At 51.0% G+C, this 7,448-nt stretch overlaps 1 pseudogene; it reads right to left on the bottom strand.

Annotated features, from left to right (window-relative positions):
* Window positions 1-6,757: 6,757 nt before the first annotated feature.
* On the bottom strand, window positions 6,758-6,866 carry LOC142137189 (U2 spliceosomal RNA; annotated as a pseudogene).
* Window positions 6,867-7,448: the final 582 nt, after the last annotated feature.

The following is a 7,448-nucleotide window of genomic DNA, read 5'->3' as shown; positions in this document are numbered from 1 at the left end:
AGTACCCCATCCCTTAAGGGCGGATTCCAGACTCCCAAATTACCACCAATGTCTGAATTCATCGGTATCATAGTCCAGAATGGGGGGCCCGGCAGAAAAGTCCTCGTCTATGGGCAGAGAGGCAAAGGAGACCATGCCAGATGGAAGTTGAAGCACTGCAGAACCTCCATTCTTTTTATGTCCTCCCCTTTTACGGGACTTCCTTGGAGTTGGGACCTGCACCAACTGGGAGGAGCACAAAGGTATATTTTGGCCAGGTGAGATGGGTGGTACTGCTAATATTGCAGAGGCCCCTCAAGATGGCATATCAGGGTGAGTTACAAACTTGTTAATTACTGCCTCAATAAAGGATTGTAAGTCCGATAAGATGGGATGGTCCATCTCAATAAATGGGTTTGCCCATTCTAATGCCTCTCCCTTGAAATGGGATATTAGGAATAATACTGTCTCCTAGGGCTACTAGCAAGGCTTGGTATGGAGGGGATCTGTGAAGCAAAAAACCTCAAAAGGGCATTAAATTGGGAAGGATGCCCTTCAAAGAAAGGTGACGGTTTGGACTTGGCAGCAGGCCCGGACTGGGCGGCAGACTTGGCAGCAGGCCCGGACTGGGTGGCAGGCTTGGCAGCAGGCCCGGACTGGGCTGCAGGCTTGGAAGCAGGCCCAGACTGGGCGGCAGGGACAGCACTGAGAGAAGTCTCTGGGCAGACAACACTATGAGAAGCCTCGGGGCAGACAGCACTGTGAGAAGCCTCGGGGCAGACAGCACTGTGAGAAGCCTCGAGGCAGACAGCACTGTGAGAAGCCTCAGGGTAGGCAGCACTGTGAGAAGCCACGGGGCCAGACAGCACTGTGAGAAGCCTCAAAGCAGACAGCACCAAGTGGTAACTCGGGCTGAACCGCATAGAGTGGCAATTCGGGCTGAACCGCTTGGACAGGCAACTCGGGCTGAACCGCATGGACAGGCAACTCGGGCTGAACCGCATGGACAGGCAACTCGGGCTGAACCGCATGGACAGGCAACTCGGGCTGAACCGCCTGGACAGGCAACTCGGGCTGAACCGCCTGGACAGGAAACTGTTCTGGAGCAGGCTTTAAGGGCGGCGCCCCCACTGGAGCAGACTGTAGCTCAGGAACAGAGACAGCGGCTGAAGACTCGGAACTGGAGACAGCGGCTGAAGACTCGGAACTGGAGACAGCGGCTGAAGACTCGGAACTGGAGACAGCAGCTGAAGACTCTGGACCAAACACCGTGGCAGCAGACTCAGGACCAAACACCGTGGCAGCAGACTCAGGACCAAACACCGTGGCAGCAGACTCAGGACCGGACACCGTGGCAGCAGACTCAGGACCGGACACCGTGGCAGCAGACTCAGGACCGGACACCGTGGCAGCAGACTCAGGATCGGACACCGTGGCAGCAGACTCAGGGCCGGACACAGTGGCAGCAGACTCAGGACCGGACACAGTGGCAGCAGACTCAGGACCGGACACAGTGGCAGCAGACTCAGGACCGGACACAGTGGCAGGAGACTCAGGACCGGACACAGTGGTAGGAGGCTCAGGACCAAAGGCAGATGATGGCACCTCGGAGCAAGAGGCAGAGGCTGGGACCTCGTAACAGGAGGCAGAGGCTGGGACCTCGCAACAGGAGACAGAGGTTGGGACCTCGTAACAGAAGGCAGAGGTTGGGACCTCGTAACAGGAGGCAAAGGCTGGGACCTCGTAACAGGAGACAGAGGCTGGGACCTCACAACAGGAGACAGAGGGAGCTGGCGCCTCAGGACAGGCGGCTGGAGCTGGCGCCTCAGGACAGGCGGCTGGAGCTGGCGCCTCAGGACAGGCGGCAACTGGAGCTGGCACCACAGAACAGGTGGCAACTGGAGCTGGCACCACAGGACAGGTGGCAACTGGAGCTGGCACCACAGGACAGGTGGCAACTGGAGCTGGCACCACAGGACAGGTGGCAACTGGAGCCGGCGTATTAGGCTCCATCCCAGGGAACAGATCAGGTTGTAATATAGCAACAGGAGGTGAAGTGCAGACAAATCTAGGGTCTGGAGAGGAGCACACTGAAGGCTGCTGCATAGGATGTTGTGGTCTACGGATAGGACAGTCCTGTAAGAAGTGCTCATTGCTGGCACAGTACATACATAATTTGTTATTCTGCGCCGCCGCTCCTCTTCGGAGAGATGGGGGCATGGATAACCTGTGAACCGGGAATTGGCTAAGCCATAGTTCTTAGTAAATGGCAAATTTTTAGGAGCACAATTACCAGGTGCTGCTTGCATAGATTCCACAGCAGAGAGGGTTGGTGTAGATAAATCACCTGCTTCTGCATTAGAAGAGACAAATTCTGACAGCCTCCTGAGTGGGTCCATAAGCAGGGTGGAAAATTTAGCCAGCTGAGAGAGTAGCAGGATTGTGTCCATTTGTAAAGCCTGTAGCTGTGGCAATTCAAAAGCTGGTAAAGCAGACATGTTCCAAAAAATAAATGAAAAATTGATTGCAGAAAAAAAAGGTCCCAGAAATTAAAAAAAACTTTCACCTGACTCCTAAGCTGTTTTGTGGGCTGGTTATACTGTCACGGATCAATGTAGAAATACAGCTAAGGAGCCATGGATAAGGTGAAAAAACAACAATGTTTATTGCTGGAGAGTATGAACAGGTGATCAAATAATGAAATTGCAGAAATTACCAGATGTACAGCAGTTGCAGGTAAATGGGAGGTGAGGAAAGATTCCAGGCAGCATGAATCCAGGAGGAAGTGACCACAGAGTATACCATCAGGATATGACAACAATAACCAGCAATAACTGCTGGGAGAGACAGGTTTAAATGGAACACACCCAGGTGCATGGGATAATGAGTGAACAGAAAGGTTAACTCCTAAAACACAAAAGCAGGCACAATTGCAGCACCTCTGGTTATCAGAGGTACTGCTGCTAACACATAAAATGAAACACAATAATACAGTCCAAAACTCCAGGAGACAGGAGCTGCCAATACAAGCAGCAAGCTGTAAGCAGATCGTTACAGTATCTAGACCATCTGGGCCAAGTGCGGTGATGCCTCTTATCTCTGGATTCCGCCTGATGCACATCGTGAAGAGCTCTATACAAAAATCAAAAGGAAGAGGTAAAAGAGGGCAGTCTTGACCTACCCCAGATATGACTGAAAAGGGGTCAGTCTTTTAGCTGTTAACCAACACCCAGCTGTAAATGACAAGGTACATCAGGTGAACATAAGAATAAAACATATCACCCAAGCCAAACCTGCACAAAACCCTACGGATAATATCATGAGAAACACGATCAAAGGCCTTCTACTGATCAAGACGGACCAAGGCCACATGGGCATGGTGACCTTTGATGTAAAGGACCGTGTCCCTCAGCAGCGCAAGACTGTCTGCCATCATGCGACCAGGAATGCCACAAGTCTGATCCGGATGAACAATCTGCCCAATGACAACCTTTAACCTGTTGGCCAGTACCTTGGCGAGGATTTTGTAATCCACATTCAGGAGAGAGATGGGCCACCAATTTTTAAGATCACATCTCTCCCCCTTGCGCTTATATAGGATCGTGATCAGTCCCTCGCTTAGAGTAGGAGGCATTCTGTCCTCCACCACCATCTTCTCATACAGCTCTAGCAGGTCCAGACCAATGACGTTCTACAGCGCTACATAGAGCTCCGCAGGGAGACCGTCACTGCCCGGGTCCTACCCGGCCTAAAGGATCTAGCGGCAGAGTGCAGCTCCCTCAAGGTCAAGGGGGCGTCCATGGCTTCTTTACCGGAAGGATCAATAGTGTTAGTGATACCTGACAGGAATGATTCAGCTGCATCCGTGTCATTTCTCACCATTTTCCAGGTTCTCCACCTAGGAATGGAAGACGTTGCGCCTGGCTTCTTCCTTGAAGTGCCTTTTCAGGGCCCCCTTAGCCTCCACCAGATCATCTTTCACATCCCAGCCGGAAAGTTGGAGATCCAACAGGGACTGCAGCTTATGCTGCAGCCTCCTGAAGTTTCTCTTCCTCTCACACGCCTGTTGTCTTCCCTTAGCCTGAAAAAAACTGCAAATTTTGACCTTAACATATTCCTACCAGTTAGACATGCAATCAAATTAACATTTATCATCTTTCCACGTGATGTAGGCATCCCTCAGCTCCTCCAACACATCCTCCCTCTCCAGCAGAGCACAATTCAATTTCCAGAAACCTGGGCCAGAAGAAAAACCGTGGCCCAGAACCCCCTCAAAGAGAATGGCCCTGTGGTCTGAAAATAAGCAGGGAACCATGACATTCGTGTTCTGCCTCACTGCTCTCAAGGTAAACACAAAGTGAATCCGGGAACACACTGAGACATCAGGGCGGCTCCAAGTATAATTTACAGAGCCAGCCCCCATGGATCCCACTGCATCCCCAAAAGGATGCTTCGGCTACCATCTCCTGCAGCAACCTAGAAGAAACATCAAGTTTAGCAGTGCTGTTAGTACTACGTCCTATTTCCTCTATAGGACAGTTAAAATGCCCAGCCATCACTACCGGCCTGGTGGTCGCAAGCTGGGCCTGCAGGGTCTGGAAAAGCTCCAAACGCTCATTCTTACCAGGGGATGCATCTACGATAGAGTCATCTACGATAAGCAATCTGCCGCAGACAAACTCCTGAACGGAATCTAGTGTTAAGAGGCTTCCCCTGATATGGAGACCCCCGCAGACTTACAGCCAGTCCCCCCAGACCAATAGGAGGGCCCATTAGACCACTGCCTGCCCAGGTGTCTATAAGAGCTAGGCAAAAAAAACGGCAAAAAAGGCAAAGAACATTCCTGCAATATGTAAACATCACATTTCTGGCTGTCAAGAAAAGTAAACACAGACTGACGTCTAATCTTATCCTTAACACTCCTCACATTAATGGTAAAAATAGAAAAATTAGCCATTAGTTGGGAAAAAAAGGAAAGTTATCACATACAATACATCAGTTACCATCCTTCAGGTGGGTCTTGGTCCAGTCTGCCTGTGTCCACCTGTTGAGATGGGAGCAGACCTCTCACTTCCAGCTGATCGAAAAGGCAAATGTTGGGCAAATGCAGGACTTCCTCCACCTCCAACTCCTCCGTTTCAGAATCCTCGGCGGCCAGCAGCTCCTCTTCCATCTCTTCCAGGGTCTCCTCCTGTGGAAGGGGGGCCTCGTCAAGCTTGACCGCTGGCTTCTTGAAAGTTTCAGAGTCAGCAGCTAGGCTGTCAAGCTCTTTCCTCTTCCTCCTAAATTTGTTCTCCTTCCCTGCAGCAGAAAATCTTCCAGGAAAAGGGAGAGAGCTGCTGTAGCGTTGGAGGGGGTTAGAGCTACTGCAGGGGAGAGAGGAGGGAGAGTTGCGATGGGGGGAGGGGTGAAGGTGGGAAGAGGACGGAAGCGGGTTGGGGAGGGTGGGAGAGTTGTGACAGCAGGAAGGGAGAGAGATGCTATCACAACGGGAGCAGGGGAGGAAGGAGTGTGGAGGGAGGTTGGAAGGGGGATTGGGAGAGAAGGGGTGGAAAATTTCTCACCCACTCGCGGCTGTGTTAGGGGCTTCTGGGCTGGCTTAGGCTGCAGGGCAGAAGCAGGTCCACCTTCCAGTAGTCTTTTACCAGCTGCTCTAGTGTAGGTTCTGGCCCTCTGGGGACTGTCCCTGTAGATGTTGCTGTCCAGGCCACAGAGATTGCAGGATGTCTTTCTTGGGCAATCCTTGGTTTCATGCCCTGGCCACTTGGCAGTTCTTGCAGGCTGAACCTTTACAGCTTCTCCACATGTGGCCAGCTTCCCTGCACTTCCTGCAGTTCCTTGGCTGATCAGCGTAGTGAAGAAGCCTGGCAGAGCCACCCAGGGCAAAGCTTGATGGCAGGTGCGATATCCTTGTCAGGGGTATGAGGATTCATCATGGAGATCGTCACTCTTCTTTCCTTTCTCTGGATGGGACAGTTCCCCACAAATTGAGAAAATAGAGATTCCGGTCTTGCTGACTTCACTGCCTCCCAGTATCTTTTGCAGATCGCTATGGAGGCGAAGGGGATGTAGAAGATGCCCTTGATGTAGGTCTTAATGCTTAGGGTTTCAGCCTTCAAGAAGCCTTGCTCAAGGACCGTCTTCTTCCCAAAGGTCTCAGCTGTCAGATCTGGAATTTTGCCATCCATTTGCTTTAGCTTCAGGACGACGGCCTACCTCATCCAGGGTTCCAGGGTAGAGGTTCTCTGGGAGGCATCCTGGCTGGGCTTCCCTTGTCCTGGGGCAGCTGAGGCGGTGGAGGCAGAGGTTCCAGCCTCAGGGAGAGGTTTTGATGCAGGGGTCTTTTTTCCCTTCTTCATAGGGACAGCAGCAGGGGTGGAGGCAGGATCTGCAGCAGCTGAAAGCATCTTCCTGGCTCTTCTTCCCGGGGCAGAAGGGCTTGAAAAGCTGGTCTGGAGGGTGATCTTCTTCAAGGGGGCGGAGCTATGCAGATTTCTTCCCGTTGGGCAGAGTAGAGCAGGATCTTCTACTGAGAAGAGGGGTTCTTCTGCTGGGGTTGTCACCCGAAGTCTTCTACCAAGCAGAGAAGAGCAGGGCAGGGTCTCCCGAAGGGAAGAAGGCTTTTTCACCAGGAGTTGATCACATAATTTTCTTCTAGCAGGCAGGATCTAGTAGAGTTTCTTACCCCGAAGTTGATCTTCCTCATCGTCTTCCTTCTTTTGGTCGGCGTAGGAAGCCAGATGTAGCACAGTCTTAAGCAGTTTGATCCCTCACCAGTGTTAGATCATGGCCTGAAGTCAGCCACGATCAACATTACGACCACCAGGTGTTGGGCCTGATAAGAACTGAAACTACACTTGATCTTAGCCAAAAGGCTGAGAAGCGATTTGTCGATCTGTTACAATGTGTCAGTCAATAATGAATACATCTGTGCTAAAGCAAGGGGATATGGAAAACATGCACTGTTAGGGGTCCTGAGGTCCAGGTTTAAGAAACACTGATCTAGTGGGCTTTGAAGCAAAAACATATGTTTGCGAGGAAAATGTGTTTAGTATTATTCATGGTTTTATTTGCAGGGAGGGGAGAGCTTTGAGAAAGTTCCATGCATTGTTTTATCTGCTGAGAGCGGAGATCTCATGTTGTGTAGTTTATGCAAACTGTAGGCATAGCTGGGTGTGGTTACTGTGTGCAAATTAGCATAACATCCTTTAAGAGTGGAGTCCATTGGGCATTATGCTGGTTGAATGAGGGTGTAATGCCCTTTTGTGGTATATAAGATATTTTATGACTTTCTGTTGAGAGAGTGGCAGTCGAGAGGCGAGATGAGTGATTGGTAGGGCATGTGACAAGTATGAGAAACAGAAAGCTTGGAAAGCACCAGATTTGTATTAGGTGAGACTTGGAAACCAAGAATATGGGCGCACACTATGAGAGAGTGGAGAAGTCTATAAGGCAGGCTTGATGAATAG

Source organism: Mixophyes fleayi, chromosome 1 (assembly GCF_038048845.1).
Source record: "Mixophyes fleayi isolate aMixFle1 chromosome 1, aMixFle1.hap1, whole genome shotgun sequence".
Taxonomy (NCBI): Eukaryota; Metazoa; Chordata; class Amphibia; order Anura; family Limnodynastidae; genus Mixophyes; species Mixophyes fleayi.
Note: the sequence above shows the minus strand (reverse complement) of the source record. Positions and strands in the feature narration are given on the sequence as shown.